The sequence below is a fragment of the Gadus chalcogrammus genome, chromosome 4 (genome assembly GCF_026213295.1).
Source record: "Gadus chalcogrammus isolate NIFS_2021 chromosome 4, NIFS_Gcha_1.0, whole genome shotgun sequence".
Taxonomy (NCBI): domain Eukaryota; kingdom Metazoa; phylum Chordata; class Actinopteri; order Gadiformes; family Gadidae; genus Gadus; species Gadus chalcogrammus.
In genome coordinates this window covers 11,159,753-11,184,292 of record NC_079415.1, presented here as the reverse complement: position 1 = coordinate 11,184,292, position 24,540 = coordinate 11,159,753, and the positions used below count along the sequence as shown (strand labels likewise).

Here is a 24,540-nt window from a genome sequence, read left to right as displayed (position 1 = left end):
TGCTGTTGGAAGCCCAACAAAACAGTATGAATCCACAGAAAATGGTTCGACAAAAAACACGTGCCGTCTCTTCAGCGTCCCTCGCTCTCTCTCTTTCTCTCTATCGCTCTCTCTCTTGCTCTCTCTCTCTCTCGATCCCTCTCTTGCTCCTTCTAACGCTCTCTCGCTCTCTCTCATGCTCTCTCTATCGCTCTCTCTCTCTTACTCTGTCTCACTCTCTCTCTGGCTCGCTCTCTATCGCTCTCTCTCTCTCGCTCTGTCTCATTCGCTCTGGCTTGCTCTCTATCTCTCTCTGTCTCTCGTTCTCTGCCATCCCGACTCTCCTACTTTGCTCTTAGTACGTTCCTTTCCTCCTGCCTCTCTCATTGTTCATTCTTTCTGCCTGCGCTCAGTTCTTGCACAGATATCTAGTACAGGGCTCCTGCTGGCTTCGTGTTATGGGGTGGCAATGTCATGTTTTCTGCTCACACGGGCCCATTCAAACAATATAGTGAAAACGTTGGGATGGAGAGAACAGTGAGGGTAAATAAGAGAATACATTTGTCTTTCCTTACATCTGCTCATGGACTTCTAGGGAACGCTGTCTACTTAGTGTGAAGTTGTCGGCCTGTTGCAAGCTCACATGAAATCTGTCGCTGAATAACGGAAATGTAAATGCAAAAAGGAACACGGATGGGAACTGAACCTTAGACTTAAGGATTTATTATTCCTTGATTGACTTCATTGAGCCTCAACAGTTTGGTGAGGCTGCATCTGTCGGTATTCCAGCAGACTCAGTAACCTGGCACTTTTTCTCTGACCATTAAGGATAATGATATCATCAAGCATAGTAGCTAGCTGCTGGTTAGCAGAGCATTTAGTACAACGGCTGGCAGAGCAGCTATCTTATGAGCTAGGGAAACGGCCAGCAGCTAGCAGAGTAGCTTGTGGAACGTCTAGCAGAACAGCTAGCAGAACAACTAGCGGGCTGCAAGCAGAGCATTGAAGGGGGGCATCACTTGTCACAGATTTCACCATAGCGACCGTCCTGTATTATTTATTTGTCATCGTTAGGCCTTTGTGCGAGGGGCCGGCTGTCGGCGGTCCGCCCCGCTCTCCCTCCTAATATGAACAGATTCCGCTAGGGCTCCGGAGACGTATTTTTAATAGTATATTTTTTGTTGTTTTTTGTTTCTTCCTTAAGCCTCCCTCAGCTTATCGTTTGTTGTCACAGTGATTCATGGGGCCTCGGCGAAGACATGCCCGCCAGAGTCCCAAGCCGTCATGCACACTCCACATTGTGTTATTCGGTTGAAAGCAAATCCACTAAAGAGAAAAGTCCAAAAACAAGGGTGGTGTTCCCTCCATCTTTCCTCATCTCACTCTACACAGAAGTGATCAGAGAAGATGGATGCCAGGGACATGAAATTATCCAAATGTAGAATTATGTACTTGTTTTTATCATATATGTAAGTAGCTGTGATGGATGCAGCTATGTAGAGTGCAGTTACTCTCCAGAGTAATGATGTACTGCCGGCTCCTGCTGTGTGTGCTGCTAAAAGTGGACCCAGAAAAAGACTCATACCCAACAAAGACCAATGCGTGTGTGTGTGTGTTTGCCATCTGCTCGTATGGGACAGTGTACAGTACTTACAAACGTGTTCCTGGTACATTGTTTCCCAAAAGTTATTAGGCAGTCACTGCCCTCCACCATCCCTCACATGCTCGAGTCTAGGCCAAAGGAAATTTAAAACCTTCTCACAGACGGTGGAAAATTAATCCTAGAGAGTTGGATTGCTATATTGGTCTACCAACAGAACAAATATGTTCCCCTCCCAGACCAGATAGTACCACACCACATTGGCCTCCCTTACACCATTCGCCGTGTGGGAGACTGCAGCTGACAATCAATCTTCAGTAACAGCTCACTCTCTAGCTTCACGCTAGCTTGTTTACTCAGGTTGACAATAACTCCTGATGCGGTATTGCACTTAATAATAATGGTACCCACCAGGGGGGTTATCAGCCAGAATATCCTGTTATGGATTGGAAAACACCTACGACTCATCACCTTACTGTTTGCTCAGTGAGCTGATGGAACAAAAGCTAAACAAGATAAATGGGTAATTGCATAGGAGTTCTCTTTCCAGACGCCACATTAGGTTCCTCCTACATTTCAGTGATTCCATCATCCCGCATACGATTGCCAACTCTGCTTCCTAGAAATGTACCTACCATACTACACTTGTCAAAAAGACGAAAGAAAACATATATATGTATATAAATTAGTGGTGGGCATAGATTATTATTTTTTTAATCTAGATTAATTTCAAAATTAATCTAGATTAATCTAGATTAAAATGGCAAACGGCAAAAATCTGTTTGTTTACCTTGACAGCGGTCAATTATACTGGGGAATGGTGATTTATCAAATATAATTCACCGCCGGAAGTTGTGAAGTGCCCATGCAAGTGAACGGAGCATAAACAAAAATAATTGACATCTGAACGTTGGGAAGGCCCATGCAAGTGAATGGAGCAGTCTACAGCATTGAGAAAAGCTGTGTAATAATCCATAATAATGTAAGGTTTAGAAGTTAAATATTTGAAAGTTGTAGAATAAATTAATATAATTTATATTGGAGTTAATTTGCTAGAAATGTACTTACAATCTTTAGTCAGTTTATCATTTACATATTTATGTTACACAATTATTACATATTTACATGTTTACATATTTAACACAGTCAGGATATTCTGTTGAATCTGCCTCTCTGATTCCCTCACGTTTACCTCAGTCTAAATTCTAGCTTCTGATTGGTTAGTTCAGTCACGTGATGGGTCCGAACAAGGAAGTGTTTGAAAATAGATTAACGGCGATATTTTTTGTATCGCGCGATAAAAGTTTTGCGTTAACGCAGCCGTTAACGCCGATAACGGCCCACCACTAATACAAATACATATATATATATATACAGGGTTGTCCCTAAATAATTTAATATGTATTTGATTTGGATCCTTAACCTTAGGAGAAAGTAGAACAATGCTCTGGGGAAACCAGTCTCTATATATTGTAACATTGTTCCCAGTAAGTTTGGCGGGAGGCCTTCCGAGTTATTAAACAAACAAATAACAGTGTTCTGTCCACTCTAACAGGCTGTGCAACTTCATGATGGGAACTAGCTGGGCATAGCTGGGAAGTAAGGACCTTGCTGGGTCTGTTGAGATTCGGAATAAACTAAAAGATCAGAGCAAAAATCTGCAGGAAGTTCGCCCAGTTACAAGCCTAGCTAATGAGGCCTGGGAATTTGTCCAAGGTAGCGATGACCTTAGAGGGACATAGCTTACCCCAATTAAGAAAATCACCCGTCGTCAGCAATCGTGTGATTTCCGTACTATGTTTGTAGCAACGTGCAGTTCTGTCTTTTAGGGGACATCTGATTGAGCTTGCCTCAAGAGGTCACCATCACCGTAGGTCAATAAATCCGGGAAAACTGTGGAGGAAACTTATTTTTGCCACTTCTATCCACAACCTTATCGATTTTGTCACTATCCCCAGAGCTCCACCAATGCTGAGGAAGGGAACATAGACTGATCACCAGCTCTTTTTTTTCCTAACCATACATTACATGCAATTTAATATACATACATGTATCTAGTCTACATCACATGGAAGTGCATGTATCATGTCCGACTTAAAAAAGTAATGTTGAACAAAGTATGTGGGACAGTTGGTGATTATTAATTCCTCTTCATACAGATTGTCATCAATTGTATCCAAGTCTGAGAAATAACTGATCCCCAGACATCAGACAAGTCCAATCACTTTCAAACAAGACGTGGAATGCATGGGAATGTGAGTCGAAAGTTTTCGGGAAGTAATAACTTTCCACAAAAGCGCAGCCATGGATTTAATCAGTGTTTATCATTTTTGTCAGTGTATTCTGGAGCTCTAATGGTAAAGAGGAGAATGGTGTGCTCACACCGCTTCCCATTACTATGGCCTAGTCGCCCAGCAGGCCTCCTGATGAAAACTTTGTTTAAATCTGTGATTTTGGTTTAAAGCTGTGGGGACGCCAATTTGGTCTCTGCCTTTAATGGCCACCTTCTTGAAATACCGATGCTGTCTTTCAAAGCACTTTCACCAGCATGACCATATGATAAATATTGCACTGTGAGTGACATGTTGGTATGATGATCACCAAATTCAGCCCTTATGTCTGGACTCTTGGACAGAGTTAGGATCAGGATCTTCACTGAATGTGCCATGCAAACATCTGCTATTTCTCGGAAGGATTAACAGTTTGAACAATACATTGTTCAATCTAAAAGGGTAGCAGCCTAAAAAGCACCACTTCGGTGAAGCTGAGCCAACCATATCGGAATGCTGTACAATTATCTCAGAATGATGGCCTGGTTTGTTGGCTTTATCGGTGACCTATTAGTATCATGTTCAATTCTCAATTGACTTCCTGTTTAATTACGTGTTCCACCTTTATGAGCTCTGCACACAACATGTGTCAGGTGTAATCACTATTATTACACCTTCTAATAAATCATCAATGAGGTCTGGAGTTCTAGCATAGTCCCAATAGGGCCCAATAACATATGACTAGCTTGCTAGCTTAAGCAACAGGTCAGCCTTGCCTTGTGGAAGACTCTGGTCATGCTCAATGATTGCACGCAGGTATCCAGGTAGGTAGGCCAAACAATCATATAATTTGGGCTGAATTATGTTATTGAACAATTATATTTATGGCACATGTACGGTAGATAATAATTTCATTCACACCACTTTTATTATGATATACTTTATAGAAATTCCCAGGAGTCTGTGGTAGCAGTTTTGGAACTTGATCTTCCGTATTGAACGAATAACTAATCTATTATCCCACATAACTACGTCCATCCTTATTTATCAAAGTGAGTTTAACTCTTTTTTTGTTTACATACGCCACATGTTGAACCACATACGTCAATTGAGAGTATCATTAAATATATAGTTGTACTACTTCTACCTTCCTACAAAGTCACAGAGAGCTCTTTGAATTTCAGAAATTCTGAAAATAAAATCATTACTAAAAGTAGAAAATATCAAATATTTTTCATCAAAAGTGCTCTCTCTCGCTCTCTCTCTAGTTCATGATCTTGCTACTGCAGCAACAGAACCTTCTTTACTTTTGCTTTCCACTTCCCCAGAGAGGCGAGAGAGATTTTGTTTTCCTGGTGTTATGATACTATCCCCCCTCTATCTCTTCCTTTACCTCTTCCCCTCAGTGGTTCCCGCTGTGAGCACGCCAGTGATAGAATCGTTTTTCGGCCCTGGCTTTCCAGTGTGTATGTGTGTGTATATGTGCTATGTGTTTGTGTGTGTGTGCTTACTTGTATGTGTGTGTGTGTGTGTGTGTGTGCTCTTTCATTGGGTCTCAGAGTGCTCTGCTCTATATCCAGTTGGGAGATCCAAATGCAACCGTAGTACAGCCACACATACACATGGTCACACACACATACACAGACTAGCACCTGTTATTACATAAAGATGTGACTGACCAATTGAACACAACCGTCCAAAACCTTTCTTTCTTTTACTTAAAAAAATAGAAGGCTTTCAAAAAAGCTTGACAGGAAAGCTGAGAATGGATCTCAGCAGGGAGTGTCATCATTGTTCTCTCTGCCTCCTCATTCTATTCAACATTACTTTCTCATTCCTGCCAGCCATCTCTTGCAAAGAACAATTGTATCGCCTTCAAAGAGAATTCCATATTTGGCTGATGCCAGTAAGGTAAAGAGGTAGCTGTGAACACTTTCATTACATACTGTACAGCGCTCTATCTGTCTTTCTCGCTGTCTCTCTGTCTAACTAGAGCATCTTCTTGTCAAGGACAAGTTGAAAGGTAACAAATCGAGGTCTCAAACACTATTATTTCACATTACCCATTCAAATGAAACTTTCAAATAGCAATATGCAAAATTGCCTTAATAATCAGAGTTTGGCTAGCAAGATAGCTATTTTTGAATCTTCCAAACACAAAGCGAAGAGAAAAATGATTGATTTTCTACACATCTCACAATTGATTCAAGAAAATCACATTGCTTAGCTGTTGTCATTGACAAAGAACTTTGTCCATTTAATTTGCTGTTTTTTGTGTGTTCACTGTGTTCATTGTCTTCCAAGATAATTGTTATTGCACTTCACTCATCAATAATAAAACAAACATTATTATTTTATATCTCGCTTTGTGAGGACGGGAGAATCAGTAAGTTTACCCCAACTATTATGATCTAATACATCAGTACAAGAGGTCCATCATAACGCTTGTTCTCCTCAGTCTACAAGATGTGGTTGTATTGCGTTCTTGGCCATTGAATGCTCCAAACATTGAGAATGATCTTTCAAAATAATAAAAATCTAAAAAGATAATAAAATCTAGTTAGAACATTTTGGTTGCATGCAAGCAAGTTTATCTTAAAAAAAGTTGTCGTATTGCATCGGTATTTGTTAGCCTGGGAACAAGACGAATCTCGCAGGCTCATGTTTAATTTGCTCTGCAGATAAGGTCTGGCTTCCCTCCCATCCAAAAAGATTTTTGTCCGGTACGAGATAGACCGACCAATCGCAATAGTTCATCCAACATGAGGCAGGATAAATACAATGGCGGTGCAGAGGAGCGCCATAGAGGCATTTTCAACAACAACAAAGATGGCAAACAAAAAGCTGTTGTCCGCTATCGAGACAGTATTAAACAAACTGGACGGTATATTTTCACTTAAAAAAGAGCAAAAGACTGCACTTTAAGCTTTTGTTGAGAAGAAAGATTCATTTTTTGGTTGCTCAGTGCTGCATCACCCATTGCGTAGCTGTGATTGGTTGAGGGCCTATCAAATTGCGTCCAGGGGCATTTTGTTCTTCGCCCGTTTTTTACCCCCCCTCGATGCCATGCTAGGTATTAGTATCTGTGCTTATTCTAAATGGTGGTTAATGTTGTATGGTGACAAGGGTTGTAAACTTGTAACCTGATGTCATATACACACACTATGTTGGCCATACAGTCTATCCTAGCTTATACAGCAAAAGGAAAACGTCCATAGGACTGGCACTGCGGTAGTTCCCTTGGTTCCTCATTATTAAAGGGCCAGGCACCAATGGCGGCAAAATTAGACTCTTTTTCCTGACTTACACCGCCCAGATATTTACTCTGATGTGAGGAGGTGCTGCAGTGTCTATCACAAACATAATTTGACCAATCCCCCGCCAACCAATTAAGATGCTGCTTTCGGTGGCAGGAAGTGCTGGCGGGCATGTAGCGGTAGAGAGGAGGTAGACGTTGATATCACTTTGTTGCTCGGTTAATACACCACCACCTCCACCACCGTCTCCTCAAAGACGTGGAATAAAGGGGTGGCTCTTGTCTCCGCAGATTCTGTTATGAAAGGAACCCAGCTACCACTATGGTTTCTAGACCCCAGGCCCCTATAGGATCCTTGGCCCAGCGTCACTTTAACCCAAAGGATGGTTTGTTGCATTGTGTCTGTGTCTGCACCGCCACCAACTGTTTTATGCCGAGTCCCAGAATGTGTGTCTTGTTTTTAATTAGTGTTGCAGTATTTTGCCAATTGGATAAAGCAACATTAGAGATATCCATCGTTTTCTGTGTATTTAGCATTTTATGCATATTTATGCAAGTCTACTTGGAGTCAGATTTGAAAGGATCCACACACACACACACACACACACACACACACACACACACACACACACACACACACACACACACACACACACACACACACACACACACACACACACACACACACTTCTACAAGGAAAATGTCCATCAGTCTGCAGTCTCTGTTGAGTGACAGAGGTATTGAGGCAGAAAATTGGCCAGTAGGTGCGAGTTCTGTTGTAATATAATCTCATTTGAGATGGAGATTCGAAGTCTGCCAGTCACAGCAATCAGTCAATCTATTAATCTCATACACTCACACATACACACGTGCACACTCACTCATGGCATCAGCTATTACATAACTTTACATAAATAACTTCACATTTAACCACTTAATGACTGATTAGTGCTGCTCATTAGCGCGAAAATTATTTTGTAACAGATTTAAAGCACATATCAGTAAATCATTTATATAATACGTCTTTTGGTATGTATCTATAGTGTGACGTGTCTAACAAACTTTTGAGAAACATTTCACACTGAAAATATAATCTGCAGCACTCGAATACTGACGTGAATCCATGCAAAAATTAACAAGCATTGTCTTCCAACAAGGGGCTTTTAATTTGGAGTTTGTCACCTTGCTAGCAAATCCAGCGCTGATCATGAACAAATGCACTTATTTTCCGCCCACAGTCTATTATTCAACCCCCTGCTGGTAAACAGAAAGCTGCAACACACAAAGTTCATCAGGCCGCTCAACTGTGAAATAGACCTCAAATCACCTGTAATTACCGCATAATGAGTCCATAACTTCAACTCACCGCACCTCATAATCATATTAAATTAATGAAAGTTTGAATTATCAAACCTCAAAGGGCATTCCGATGCAGAAAAAAAAGCCTCTATTCAGATCGGGTGGGGGTGGGGGTGGGGGTGGGGGGTTAGCGAGACCATTACGCTGGGGTTAGCATTAGGCTTGTGTTGGAGCCGCGATACGCAAAGACGCCTTTTGATATGCTCCTGTGCAGTCTGCTGGGACTCAACACAACACTGAACCCTCCATGCACTAACATTCAGCTGGTTTCTGATATCGGCTGTGACTTCCCCATGAACCCATTCACATGAATATGAATAAGATATTTAGGATACATTTGAATCTTAATTCGCATCCCAAAATGAACTTCATCCGTGTGCATCGTAGCCAGCCAACTTTACAGTCTTGATTGGTCGCTGTATGGCTTGTTTTTTGCTGTGTTTGTTTATTCATGGCTCTCTGTACCGCAAACAATCACAGAAGGCGAGGCACAACCCTGGCCTGCCAACGGCGCCGATGGAGATGGGGATACCGAGCCCCCAAAGCCCGTCAGACCTCCCTCCTCTTAGTGGGGGAATTTAACTGCCGAGATTTCTTTAGGGTTTTTATGTTGTTTTGTTTTGACACGCTATTCCAGCATGCTGTGTGGAGACCTGGGCCACATCAGTATGATGTATGGTGTCCATTACCACCGGCCTGCCATGGCCACAGACACAGGCTTTTCAGGCTTTTTGGGTTGTGTTATTTGCTTTGTCGTGTTTTAAAATGTCCTTAGAGCCTCTATGCTACTTTAAAATAGACCGAAGCTTTAATTATGTAACATGCTTTAATTATGTGTGCTGCAGGCCAAACATGATGTGACATCTTCCTGATTAAATGTCAGGTGTTACCATGGAGACGTTGTGTAAAAGAAGCAGAGATTCTTGTCTGTCCTGTTCCCTCTATAACTTATATATATATATATTGTGGCAACCCCCGGTCGTCGGCGGCTTGGCTTCTCGAATCAAACGCTCAAGCAGGGTTGTGGTGCAACGGTTTTATTACGTGCAGCTCACTCATGAAAGGGAAATCATAAAGGAACTTAGGTTTCTTCCACAATGGGGGGAAAAGGTGAGGCGTGTCCGGGCCCGGTCCGTCGTTGAGGTCAGCGTGGGTATCGCTCCCGGCTTCTCCCGCTCAGTCCTGTGGGGGAGCGTTCCGGCGTTAATGTGATATGGTTTGTCCGTCCCTTACCGCGACTGCCTCCAACTCGGCTTCCTCCTCGTCTGCCGCGTGCCCGGTCCTCAAGGCCCCGTTTACACGAAGGGTAATCGCAGATATTTCCACGCGGTTTGGCCTCTCATTTACACGAAAACGCCGTTTTTATCACAGAAAACGATCATCCCTAAAAACTCTGGCCAAAGTGGAGATTTCTGAAAGCGCCGGTTATGTGTTGTCGTGTCAACGGGGAGAAACAGGGTTTTAGGTTCTGAAGCGTCACATTATGCGCCAGGAAATGCTTAACGTCATATGAGCGCCCTATGTTTACAGTTTGTTGGGCTATCATGGATGCTGTTAAGGTGGAACTCATTTTTACGTTTGTGCAAAGCGACCTTAAGGAGTAACTCCACTTCGCTGTCTGTCCACACGAATGAACCTCGCGCCATATTGTTTGTTTGAAAGGAACAGGAAGACGCTTGTGTCATTCGTTGTGGTTGATTCTGAGGATTCTGATTGGCTTGCATGGCTTTATCCTTCTCCCTACAATGCCGCATAGGTAGGTTTGGCATAGTTATAATGGCGAGCGACAGCGTATTTATGCCATTGGATGTAAACTACAACTTTTTTGAAAACGATGTTGTGTGCACAATGTTATTTTTGAAAACAGAGGGGGGGAAATATTTGTTTCTATAGATATCCTGCTACGTATAAACGTGGCCTAAGACTCCTCTGCCGTCTCCCCTCCCCAGGTGATCCCAATTCCCATAATTGCCCGGGTCTGCTTGACGAGCCATCTAGCGCAGCTGCGCTGAACGGTACGTATCTCACTCAGACTACCTGTCCTCGGAGAGGGCGCTGTCCAGGGTGCTGCTGCGGTTCGTCCCAGCCCAACCGCGGGTTGCCACAATATATATATATATAATAGCATTTGTTTCATGACAAAAGTTCAAACTTTTGCTAGGGCAGGATAGTGTTTTGTAGAGGAGAAGGCGTTCATCATACTTTAATTTAAAGTACGATGGCGTAAAGTGCGATTGAATTTAATTAATTAAATATTAGTTCAACTTCCAAAGTCTGCAGTCCAACCCTTTGAATCTGTCGTCCCTGAGCAGGATGCCTCACCAACTCTTGCTCGTTAAAGTCACTTATCTGTTATCAGTGTAAGTCTCTTTGGCGGAGAGTGTTATTCAGACAATATTTTAATATTCTGTTGTTAATCACTCAACTACAATTATGCCATTGGAATTGTAGTTGAGTGAACATTCGTCTCATTGTTATAAGCCTCGGTTTTAAACCACCACTTGAAGTTTTCCGAGGTGTTCTTGAAACTTCATGGCTTGAATGCGGGGGAAGGCTGAGTAGTGCTTACCCTGGTTTCGGGAGCGATCAAAACGTTGTATTTCATGAAACCCACACAAAAACCGAACCTCACGTCCACTCTTCACAGCAGGGAGTCGATGGCGCTAACTTCTGAAGGTCAAAACCAGCGGTTTCATATAACACGGCTACAAACAGTCTATGAAGATGTATAGTTTTAATTTATCCAGTGTTTGTCTCACACATCTCTTTGTGAGTCGGGATTTACATTTGATTCTACAGTCTACATTTTAATTAGCATGTTAAAAGCCAAGCTAAGGTTTCCTGGCAGAAGCTGGGCTGAATGCTTGTGGAGATGCAAGAAAGTGAATGGTTTGGGCTCAATAAAAGCTGAATGGGCAGTATTTGCCGAGTTAATCTCCACCAGGAAGTTTCAATGTTTTGCTGTAAAATAATTGCCTTGTTTGCTAATTAAACATCACAAAGCCAGACATTTTCTTCAATAAACAAAGCATTCGCTGTTGTCCTGAAATACCTCGCGTATACTTAAACCGTACCGCACCGATCGGTGGAAACGAGCCATTGAACGGTACCGCCAAGTGGCTGTTTGTTTGCAAAGTGTTGACAATAGCAGTAGATTCTAATGTTGACGCCAACAGTTAAGTCATTGTGGGATCAATCAGTCAAGGCAAATGTTTTGCAGGATGATTTATGAAGAGTTTAACATTGTTGATATTGTTAACTGTTTGTTGTTGGTTTTCGTTTGTTTTGGTGAGAACATGAAATGAGAACATCGGGTAATGTTTTTCTAATTGTGGCAAAAAAATTTTTTTCTTTTCCAGACTTTTAACTTCACATTTCAACTTGCCTTGGTAGCAAGCCAGTACCAACTGGAAGCAGATAGAAATTTGACTAAGCACATTTCCTTTGATTAAAAGGTTGAGGCGCCACATTTCTGGTTTTGGTCCAAAAAACGAACATAATTGCATCGACACTTATGACAACAGGTTCAAGGTAATTATGTGAACCTTGATTTGATCATAACATCCATTGCTGGGTTGAGCAATGAACATCAATGTTAATGCTTCTTTCTATAATCAAGAATAGTTTAGCTTGGATGTAGGTTACATGTCAAGGTATGACCCCGATTAGTTTCTCGATTTTGTGCAAATATGTTGATTATTATTATATAAAGAATAAACAGCCAATATGATCAACCGCATCCCCCTCATTTGTATCATCCACAGACAATATCATACCATGGGAGTTTTTTGCCGCTATGCAATTGCCGCTAAATGCTTCAATCACTGGATCCATTGTCTCTCTGACGAAGGCTGTGTGTACATTCACACACCGGGGCCTGATTAGGATAGGTAATTATTTTAAGCACTGTTTGATTAATACCCCAGGTGGAATGGCTAATTAACCCAGAGCGTTGAAGCTCTGAAAACAGCACAAAAGGAGGCGTCTTCGTGGTCTCTGAAGGGCGTCTCTCTGTTGACTCAGGCTCGCTGTTGACTCGGACAGATGGAGTCGCTTCATCCCACGCCACTCCTAGACCCAGGATGGAGCCGCTTCATCCCACGCCACTCCTAGACCCAGGATGGAGCCGCTTCATCCCACGCCACTCCTAGACCCAGGATGGAGCCGCTTCATCCCACGCCACTCCTAGACCCAGGATGGGAGATTAAGTGGGAGGGGCTGATGCGCATGCTTAGTTACTAATAACAATGCAAATTTGAATGGATATTTATATTAATTAAAGCCTTCACAAATTACAAGGCACGAGTAGCAATTAGGTGATGCTTATTTGAGGATACAACCGTTAAATGAGGCTTTATTGATTGATGGGAATGTAAGTGGCAATTCACTAACACTGGGCTTTAGCTACATGTTTGCAATGTATGCTTTCATTATATAATAACGTTTGGTTTATTTGGGATGGTTAGAAAGGACCGCACTTAACAGTTACCGTACATAACAGTTTCAACAAGTTGCTCCTGTCTTCTTGGACTCCAATTTAAAGTGTGGCTGTTGAAGAGGGCCGAACCTGTTAATTAATTCAAGTCTGCAGTGGATTTCGAATTCAGGAGTTTGGGTTCAGTTTCAAAGAGTTTGGTACTGGACGGGCACTCTCTTCTTTTGAAAGTTGAGTTCTTGTTGTGTGTGCCGGTTTGCGCGCGCGCGTGTGTGCGTGTGTGTGCGTGTGCGTGTGTGCATTTTAAAGTCAGGTTTGTCATTTTTGCCAAAAGTAACAATCTCAGAAATGTCTTTGTAATTGTACTTTTTCAACAAAGTTATAGGAAGTAACTCTTCTTGTACAATTTAATGAGCCAGGTATTTTTGTGCCATTTCTTACCTTTTCCTTTCCTCCAGTCCATTCTGTGGGAGATACGGACGCTGTCGCACACTGCTTTGGTTTCCTCCCTGCTCCACTGTATCTCCCATGCAGACAGAAGACTTGTAATATCGTTGTGCCAGAGTTGAATGTAAGGAATAAATCTCAGCGCAAGCTCTCGGAGAACAATGGGGAGCCATTCCAGGGCCCCTAAATCAAACTCAATATTCATGAGCTTAGTTACTTTGGTTTTGTGCACTGACAATCGCTGTACACTTTTAAAGAGAGTCTGGCTGCAAATCAAGCAGATGATTGAAACAGATGCCTTAATGATCAATAATTTCTGTGGCTGGCTGTCTGTAAGATTCACATTTGAATAACTTGTCGTTCCCATCGTGGCACTAAACCTCATTTCAATATTTCAAAAGTAATATATTCAATAACAAATATCTGTCTTTGAACCACATTCAGCTGCTAAAAAGTAGAATTACTGTGTTTGTCTTGCTGTGGTTAGTTTACTTTTGAAAACTTTTCTCGATAGATTCACAAATTCAGATTTATTTTGGGGGTGGGAAATGCAGCGATATACGCTCCATCCCCTGTCTGTAGTGATTTGGAGTAACGGGTCGAGACAATCCTAATAAGCTTTTTCAAATTCTCGCGTCCCATTAGTTCAACCGAAGCAATTAAACGTCTCTTCCGAAGCAATAAAGTAATACAGCCCGCTACATCCGTGCTTCGTGGACTTCGCCCTGTTAAAAACAATGTGTTTGTATTTATTTTTTGGGTCGCAATACGATCAGAACCAAAATCTGTGCTTATGCTTGCTTTTTCCTTTCGATGTGGCATGAGGACAACCGACCTGAGTGACTGGTGTGCAGCATTCCTCCTATTTGGGACCTCTCTTAAGCTCTTACATTTAATTCTGGGGCGCGCTGCATTCCTGCCGACGCGATCTGCTGTGGACTCCCATCTCAAGTGATTAAAAGTAAAGGAGAGTGTGGGAGTCTGCTGAGTTTGAGAAGTAGTTATGTCCAAGTTATGTTGGTTGCTGCCAATACCCAACAGCAGCTACAGCAAGGAGCTGATAAAATAAGAATTGTGAAAGTATAATATTGTGAAGGATCGGGGTGTGAATATATTACAGTTGGACGAGCTGTGGGGGGTGCATGTCAACAACAAACTAAAGCGGCTTGGCATTATTAGAGAAGACATAGGAGCGATGGAGCCCACACTATCCATATTCATAACGCAGCTCTTCCAATATCTGCAACCGACTCGTGTTAAAAAAGATCTCTCTGGCGGTTCTGGCACATAATCCTCGGACAGATCAATCATTGTGTTTGTCTGCTTGAGCTGCCAGTCCGGTCATTAGTGAAAGGGACGTGCAACACCCCTGGGTGCTGCAGGATCCACCTTCAGAGGAGGGTAATAGGCCGCAGGCATTCGCATCTTTCAAGTCCTGACTCATCGTGATGACATTCCGCCGACGATTTATCCTTCCCGAATAACCTGCATTCCTTTTGGAATTGCAGAATTTGAAATTCATGGGAAGGTTGTTAACCTCTCTGGATTGGCCGTCTCGTTTTCGAGAGACTCCAATATGGCGTTCCCTGTGAGGAGCCGGGAGGATATTCAATATTGTTTACTGAGGATCTTGTTTGTGGACGGTATTAGCTCCTCATTTTGCATTTCCATTAGGAAATATGGATTTATTCTGAATTCTCACAGCTGGATAATCCGTAATTGCTTCGGCGTTCACTTCTCCAAAAATTCCCCTCAGTCTGCTTGATTGAAATATTAAAATGTGCTTAGTGCTGTTAAATGATGAATGTGTGTGTGTGTGTGTGTGTGTGTGTGTGTGTGTGTGTGTGTGTGTGTGTGTGTGTGTGTGTGTGTGTGTGTGTGTGTGTGTGTGTGTGTTTGTGTATATGTGTGTGTGTGCATTCGAGTGTGCACTTTGCATGTGTATATGTGCTTATGTGTCTGTGTGTCGTAATGTTGAAAGTTGTGTGCATGTGTGTTTGTATCAGGGGTTTGTATTTGAGTGTGCTGGGTGTAGATGTATGCGTGTGGGGGTTGTATGTGAATCATTGATATTATTATTATTATTGTGTGATAGTGATTTGTCATCAATGAGCACGGATCCCCCTAGCGTTTCACCTATACTTCACGACCGCCCTCTCCTTCGCCCGCACTTCTCTGACTCATTTAAAGTACAATAAGTAATCTGCCGGTAGCCAGAAACTCAACCTATCTCCTATCGTTCCAATCGCCTCCTCCTCTCAGGCTGACAGCTCCCGAATATGCACAGCTGGCACATTGTTCACTGTAGACTGTGTGTGTGTGTGTGTGTGTGTGTGTGTGTGTGTGTGTGTGTGTGTGTGTGTGTGTGTGTGTGTGTGTGTGTGTGTGTGTGTGTGTGTGTGTGTGTGTGTGTGTGTGTGTGTGTGTGAGAGAGCCCTGCAGTGTATGTCTTCTTTCTGAGAGTCTGTGTTGGAGAACAGACTCGGGCAAAAATGGGCACTTGGGCACTTTCCTCATCTTTGATTCCCGGCACCTGACCCAAAGCGACAGAGCTAGGGCGAATTAAATAAACATACGGTGCACCTTGTTTGTACAGTCGGTGCACGGTGTGCAGATATGTGGTATTCCTCTGTGGGCTCGTTTGTGTATTTTAAGCTAAGATGACTTCATTTTCGGTACTTTAATCCATTATTTATTGCATTGTCATTAAAACGTCGCCTCTCTTTCCTTAAGTGACAAAAAATGGTGTGCGGGCCAATGAAGTCGAAAGAGTCTGAGTCTGTTAGGATATAGTTATTAAACCATGCTTAATCTGTCTGGTTGGGGGGAGGAGGGCTCTCGTGTCAATCAATCATGTGTTAAGCAAAAAAAAAAGGTTGTTTTCTTTACTCAAGCAAAAGTTATCTCTATGAAATATCTTGTAATAGTAACCTGGTGATAACCGCAGTAATAACAGGCTTTAAATTAACGTTTAGTGTGCTAATGAATGCTTTGACAAGTAGGCCTGCATTCATGCTTGATAATGAGGTATTTGTAGGGACCTCGATGAAGTCTATGTGGCTTGAATACAATGTAATAAATGAGGACGTAAAATGTGTTAAACACCTGAAATTACTTTCCCAATGACGAACTCAAAAACTATCATTCTAGCATTTCTTTAAACGTCTTAATGCTCCTTGTGGTCCCTCATCACGGGGGATGTGTTCGAAGCAGTTCTTCCTCGAGGTCCCACCAACACTGCGGTCCCACTGTTGCCTCTACTGCGCTGAGGAGAGAGAGAGGAGAGGCTGCTGAAGGCCATATTTCCCCGCGGTGCAGAGCACTGCCCTGCCGCCTTGTGTATGTGTGTGACGCAACCCGAAGCCAACATCTTTGGCAGAATAACATTGCAATCAAGTTATTATTTCCACTTATTAGCACATTTTCCTCAGCGTGTCGGGGCCAAAGATATGCTTGTCGGGATCGATCTCCTTGAGTGATATGGTCCGTTAAATGCGTTTGGTTTGAGAACGGGAACCCAGACCGTGCGTGTGTGTGCGTGTGTGCGTGTGTGTGTGTGTGTATGTGTGTGTGTTTGTGTGTGTGTGCGTGCTCGCATGCATGTGAGTGCGTGTGTAACTGACTGGCTCAAAACCTTCTACGATTGGATGTTTAACTTCCTTGTGGGTTCTGTCAAAGAGGAGGGGGTAGCAGGCCTCCATGGTGGTTTATACTGAAAGTACTGTAACAGAAAACTGAATGTTGGTCTCACTTGTAAGAGACTATCATTTTGTTTGAAGTTACATGATGTTGAATAATGTTTTTATACGTATCATTGCTCCCAGCCTTTTTTCTATGTATGGTAATTTAAGTTATTAAATACATGTTTTATGAATGGTAAAACAGCCACAGGGCATTTTTTTGCAGTGGGTCTTTTGTGACAATTACAATTATTTGAAGTCCCTGATTCATATTTAATGAAACCATTGACCTTCCTCCTCCTGGCCCATATTAACTGCTGAGAGTAATGGGTGCACTAATGATGAGATGGATCGGGGGGATGTCAATCATCACAAATGTAATTAATTCCATTGGTCGTCGTGGCCAATCACAAGCCTTTGAGGGCCAAGGGTATTCAGATTGTCATTGGATTGTATCCAATAGCAACACCAGCTGATTTGTGGAAGATACAATGTTTTTGCAGCAAAAATATTAACAAGAAAACATTTGTTAATGATAAGAATTAATGGCCATCGGTATCAACCATCAATCATATTTTGTTATTATTAATGTTTGTAATTTGAAGGACAGAAATGTCTGCAAGGGCTTTCTGTGAGCAGTGAGTCTATAATAAGACATTGAAGTATTGTAACAATACATTTGAAGTTATAATGCTATAAAAGATGAGAATAAATATTATAATGCGTCCAACATAAGTTTCTCTCTTTAATATTTTTTATAAATTCAACCCAAACTTTTCAACTGTATAAATTTTGCATGGTCTTTCTCTTTTGTGCGCCAGGAAGAGTTTGAGTTTTGAGTGTTTTTGGATATCACCACAACCTTGCTGAGAATCCAATAAATAAATGCATGCAAGCATGCATCATAATGTATTTCCAGTCCAGCTTCCTCAGCACGTAAAAAAAATATAAACTTGATGACATCAATTAAAACACGTCTTCGCACTACGATGAATGTTTCATCGCTACGAGACAAGGATTTGCATTTTAGATGAGTTTCTTCAACGTGAGTGCTGAACAGTGTCCAGCCCCCCTTGGTACAACTACGAGACGTTCTCTAATTAAACATTGCTGGATCTTGTTCTTTTGGTCAGATGTCTTTAATCCACACTGTTTGGACCTGAGCCTGGTTTCAGACCACAGTAAATTGCTCAGTCCATGCTTGGAAGAGGTGAACTAATGCATGTACAGAGATAGACACTTTAATTGTATTCACTTTGTCTTTCCCTACCTTTCTCCTCCCTGCCCTCACTGTTCTTTCTCCAAACTCCCTACACAGCAGCATGATTGCTTTGCTTGTCAACCAGTCCTCCTTACCTGTCTATGTTTGTGGAGGCGTCAACGTTTCTCATGTCTTAATGTGTCTATCTAATCCTGTTTCAATCTGTTTGTGTGTCTAAACGCCATTTGTCTGAAACTTTTAGCCAGCATACATTCTGAGCATGGACGGCACCAGTGGGAAATCGAACCTCTTACCCCAGCGGTTTAAATGCTCAGCTCTAACAGTTGAGCTAGACAGGACCATTTGTCCTGTTGGTCGTGTCTAAGTGTGTGTGTCTGTGGGTGTGTGTCTGTGTGTGTGTGTGTGTGTGTGTGTGTGTCTGTGTGTGTGTGTGTGTCTTGTGTGGGTGTGGTCGTTCGTGCCATCTTCCCAATGAATGAGGTGGACATGTGCGTTTTGAGATTAAGCAAGTGAGACACACTCTTATCCCACGTTATCCGTGGCTGTCAGTGTTTGTATCCTGTGGCCACACACACACACTGCCTGAATTATTCACCCATGTCCCGGTGGCTGCTGAGGCCTGCCTGCCTCCTCTGCTTTTAGAGTCACTATTTCATTCTACTGCCGTTTCCTGTGTCAGACGCAGGGTCACGCGGGCACGCTAAACGTGTTAATGGTTTAACCGAAGTTTGTGGGTTGTGGGAGTTAGGAGTTCAGTTTTATACAGCCCACCCCTGCTGCAGTATATCTCACGGCGAAAGGGGTTTGAAAACACATACCGGTACCTTCCTTTTCCAGCGTCCGGAAAAAGTTGTTTCCGTCAACTCTGTCTGTACATGAGTAGACTTCCAGTTGATGGTTGGTCTCTTGAACGCGGTTCTAGGGGGAGTACACAACAAACAGCTCGACATTAATATTCTACATGAGAAAAATACAATTCCTTGGTTTTGATCAGGATTTTATTTTCTCCGCAATATTGAGTTTTGAAGAGGAAAAAGTTAAGGATCCTTGAGGAATGTGACGTTCCAGCAATAATTTAGTCCAACTTATTTACTGCAAGAAGAGTTAAGGAACTGACATAGACAGAGAGAAAGATAGCGAGAGAGAGTGAGCCCAAGGATAAAAAGAAAGTATAACTATTCAACGGTAAAGTTGATTTGCATGTGTGTGATCACTCCTGAGTATGTGGCAGTTAAGGAGCAAGGCATTTGATATCCTTGAAGTGAAGGGTGATATGGAGATGTTTATAAGTCTGTTATTTTTGGTGAGAATGAGAATGAGACAGTATCAGGCTGTGTGTTAAAAGAAGAAAGAGGGGGGTGGCAATAGAGTGAGAATACATCCAGAATGCTCTCTGTACATGTGGCCCCGAGGTGTGTTAGCTTGTGTCTTGTGTGTGTGTTGTCTTGTGAGGTCTTTTGTGCTCGGCGTTGGTAGAAAACTATGGAAGCATATATGTAGCAAAATTCAAATGGCAATGCAATTTGGAATTCCATTATGCATTTGACAATGCATTATGCAATTTTATAATGTAATTTGTAAATACGTTATTCAAAGTGTATTTTAAAATGCAAAGTGACAATGCAATCCTCAATTAAATTTGCAAAAGTTCTAACAATACAAATAGAATAACATTTTGTCAAATTCTTTGAGTTCCTTTATACAAATTGAAAAGCTATAGCGTCCCCGTGATTGCAATCCACTTCGCCACGCTCCGTGTGTTGTGATATTCAAATGACATTTCAATCCGCAAAACGGAATCCAAAGAGGAATCCAAAAAGTCAATATGCAAAGTGGCAAACGTATCAGCCAATCAGCGTCTGGGCGGGAACTACGTCACTTGCTCGTAATTTCCTTGTTCACTTCTAGTTCGTATGTGTCAGGTCCATGGTCACCAATGGTGATACACTCCGAAGTTTGGCCGATGATGTGGAGAACAATCGTGTTGAAGACACAGATGCAGTAGATAGAGTGCGTGTTCTGGGAGATAGGATAGACGACTTATCCTCACGGGTACGTTTTGACGCCAGTGTGGTAAACACAAAGATTTCCAAAGTGCTACAGGCACTGGGTGCGAAACATAGGGTCGGGAGACCCACCGTCTCCACCCACTCCTCACCTACAAAGCTCTCCACAACCTAGCCCCCAGTTACCTCTGGGACCTCCTCCAAGAATACACTCCCTCCCGCTCCCTCCGCTCAACCTCTGCTGGACTACTATGTATCCCCACATCACGACTCATTACGAATGGGTGCCCGGTCATTCAGCTGTTCAGCACCCAGGCTCTGGAACTCCCTCCCCCACACATAAAACAGTCTGACACAATAGAAAGTGACGTAGTTCCCGCTCGTGGCTGATACGTTTGCCACTTTGCATATTGACTTTTTGGATTCCTCTTTGGATTTCCTCTTTGGATTCCGTTTTGCGGATTGAAATGTCATTTGAATATCGCAACACACGGAGCGTGGCGAAGTGGATTGCAATCACGGGGACGCTATAGCTTTTCAATTTGAATAAAGGAACTCAAAGAATTTGACAAAATGTTATTGTATTTTTATTGTTATAACTTTTGCAAATTTAATTGAGGATTGCATTGTCACTTTGCATTTGAAAATACACTTTGAATAGCGTATTTACAAATTACATTATGAAATTGCATAATGCATTGTCAATTGCATAACGTAATTACTTATTGAATTGCAAATTGCAAATTGCATTGCCATTTGAATTTTGCTACATATATGCTTCCATAGAAAACAAAGGGAGATTGTTCTGTAGAATCTATAAGGACATCCCGGGCTACAGAAGCGACTGCGGTACACGCTGTGTTTTGAAACACACATTTACGTTTGCGTGACATACTGCGTCAGCAAATATCTTTCTAATGGTTATCCTAGGTCTGCCTCATTTCTATGCAAACCACATCCCTTAATGTACAATTACCTTCGGAAACAACAAACAATGGTTGTTCGAAAATTGTTCCATTGCATGGAGGTACCCAGGTCTGACCAAAAGGCATTAGACCAAATCCCATTTTGAATCCCTCCACACACTCTGGCATCACTTAATCATATGCAGGGATCTCTGGGAAGCTAACTGAGAAAGGTGTTAAGAGGAGAAGAGCCGTAATAAGTAGAATAGATCAGCCGCGACACACCCCACTAAATCTCATTATCAGTAATTGGAAAGGGATTACATTTTTGATGGCAGTGATGTGGGAGAGTCATTTATAGTTTGCAAATAACCCTTAGACATAAACCAAGGAATAGCATAACGCCAATGCATTTCTTCTTTTGGGTTGTTGTTGAGGGTTGTAGTCTGTTGTGTCTCCCTCATAGAAGGCTGTCGTAACGTGGGTGGGCGTGTGGTTGAAGGTGTGATAATATGAAATAATGCATGCTGCTTAAACCCTGTAAATGGATGTGGTGAGCGGCGCGCACATTAGAGAGTTAAGAGCGCAGGTGGGCGGACCGGGGAGCTGAGGGGATAAATAATGAAGGGCGCCAAAAGGTTCTGTCTCCGAGAGGAATCCTCTTTACGCGCTTTAAATTAAAATGTCAAAAGGTTTAAAGGAACGACACATGAATGGAGGCGATGGGAGATCGATGGAGCGATGGAGGGATGAATGGAGGGAGGGAGGGAGGAGCAATGAAAGGAGGAGGGATGGAGGTGTGGATTCCAGAGGACTTGGGTTTTAGAGGGGTTGCCTGAGCCACAAAAGCAGGGAAGCGGTTGGAAAAAAGTGTGTGTGTGTGTGAGTCAGTGTGAAAAAGAGCAGTTGTGTGTACACTACACATGTATAACCACATTCCATTTTGCCATGCAACACCTGGTCTTTCAGTCATGTATTCCTTCTATGGGTCACCTATTTGTCGATGAGTAACATTCTGATAAGGATTCTCATATCAATTCAGTTGAGCCACATGCCACCCAGTCGTTCACGACCACTTACTTAGCTCTCGGTTCAACCGAGAAAACGATACAGTCGAGTAGAGTGTGGCGCTCAGGGAATCCTGCAGTCCTGCAGCAGCACGCTGAAGTCAACATCCACCCAATAGATCGTCAAGCTGGAGACTGCCTTGAACTCCCCCAGCTCCTGGCCTACTTGAGGGGGCTAAGAGCAGACAGAAGACAGAAGAGGAGCAGGGAAAAACACCATGAGGCTCACACTGAATACACACAACAGTAAAACCATTGTTATGGGAGTTTGATGCGATTGGATTGATAAAGCCTTAAATAAAAGTATCTGAATACAAATTCATTTAAAATATATCAGGCTATTGTTACAAAAGTAAGTATCAAAAACACACACACAGAAAGAAGACATTTGGTTAAATCAAATGCATTAGGTACAGTAGTTTATCCAACAAGTCAGGCATAATAAAAAATAGTGGAAGAAACACGAAGATTACAGTAAATGTAATCGTTGTTTGATAAATCTCACACAGTTGTATTATTTGGGTCGGGCTGTTTCGTGTTGTGCTCAGTTGAGTTCAGCTGAGGTTCTGGGGCACCACAGAAGAAGAAGAAGAAAACATGGTGTGTTGTCTGTTGTCCTCCAGCCCGGTCCTCCCACAACACACTGGAGATGAGAGGCACTCGCTGGAAGCGTGCTGCTTCTTCCCCCACACATCCCAGTAAGAATCCCAACACAACGCTGACCAAATCATCCCCGCCTTTTCTCTGACAGGACTATTTAGCGTTTGTATGTTCTTCCCACAGACGTAGTGGCTTATTTCCATGCAGAAACAGTAAAACAAGTATGGAGTATGAAAGCCATCCATCTGCTCCGGGATTTAAGATGCTAGACATGTATTTGTTTGGATATGACAAGTGACAAGTGGAAATCCTTGGCTGAGCGATGTGCCTGATATGCACGGTTACTATCAGGATATCACGTTGCATAAAATATTGAAGATCATAAATAAAACAGTTGAGTGTATCAGGGTTGACTTTATTTTTCCTCCAAATGCTAGATCTTTTCTCAGTTTTCCCACTGCTATTCTCCATCCACCACGCTACATGGAAAACAATGAGACCGTCTCTGTGTTGTCACACTGTGAACTGGGATTCATTTCATATACATGGAAAAACTAAAAGGAATATGAATAGTCCCAAAAACCACCGCCGCTAAAATGGACCGGGAATTGCTCACAAAGTCGATGACTCTTTGATGTCTTCTACTTTTCTCATTTTGTGTGTGTGTGTGTGTATGTACATGTACATGCACATGCATGTGTAGGTGCGTGTGTGCGTGTCTGAGAAACAGAGTTTGTTCCCTGCCTACCTGAGAGCTTCCAGTAATGCATGCAACCAAAGCGCTCCGTAAATGTGGGCTTGTGTGACAACCTTCAAACTTCAGACCCTCTCATCCATGATGAACTGCTTTTGACTTGACATCAAAAGGGACAGACGTTATACCGCCTTAATGAAAGGTGCAAGCTTTTAATATTAAATAAAATAACTTAAAACACTCATGAGCTAAGAGCAACCAATCCTCGTTATCTCTGAGATCAATTATTTTGTCCACTTTTCCTCTTTTATTCAGAATCTAGTTTGCATTTGTGCAACTGATTCTCAATCCGAATTCTATAACACACAGACTCCTCGGTGATGCACCACATATGATGGATTACGACATAGTTTCCGTCAGGGACACACATGAGAGAGACTGCCGAGAATGCTGTCGCACGGGGGAAATCCTGCTTTGCAGCATCACTGGCGTGATCAGGGAGAGCGTGGAGAGACTCGGCTGGGAGGCCAGAACATTGTGTGAGAACTACGGTGTTCTGTGTGATACATAATGCATGCAGAGTTTGTTGCTCCATGAATCATCTACGTGGAGTGGACGTACCAAGGCTGCAGGCCGGAGTCTGGATGCTGCTGGGCTCTCTCCCCGCGCCCGGGTTTGTCTCACGTATTTCGTGCAACATTCAGTTAATGAGCCGAATGTTGCACGCGTTTTATTTCATGTGTGTGGAGCGGGTCTTGTTTCAAACTGAATTGGTTAAGATATAGTTGACACACCGCATTGAAAGGAAAGCATAAATCCCCCGTTACATACAACAATTCTGCCCCAGCTTCAGAACCAACACAGGAAGTAGCTTTAAAGGAGATGTGCGTGGGTGAGGGGGTTCGGTGCAGTACCGAACAGCCTTGAAGGGGACAGCTGGTCCTGCAGGGCTGTGGTGTTGTGTTCTCCACGCAGCTCTTAACGCAGGCTGCGGGAACACACAGCGGGTAAAGGGAGGC

General features: G+C 42.7%; 1 long non-coding RNA gene across 3 annotated transcripts in view; it reads left to right on the top strand.

Moving 5' to 3' along the window:
- The window catches only part of LOC130381759 (uncharacterized), a 31,241-nt gene extending 15,243 nt beyond the window's left edge, over positions 1-15,998 (top strand). Inside the window, exons 5-7 of one of the 3 annotated variants that reach the window (XR_008895460.1) lie at positions 10,415-10,480; positions 12,230-12,355; positions 12,489-15,998. This is a non-coding gene — a long non-coding RNA (uncharacterized LOC130381759). The remainder of the gene's footprint in view (positions 1-10,414; positions 10,481-12,229; positions 12,356-12,488) is intronic. The other 2 variants (XR_008895459.1, XR_008895461.1) reach the window with 2 other exon arrangements.
- The last annotated feature ends 8,542 nt before the right edge of the window (positions 15,999-24,540 follow it).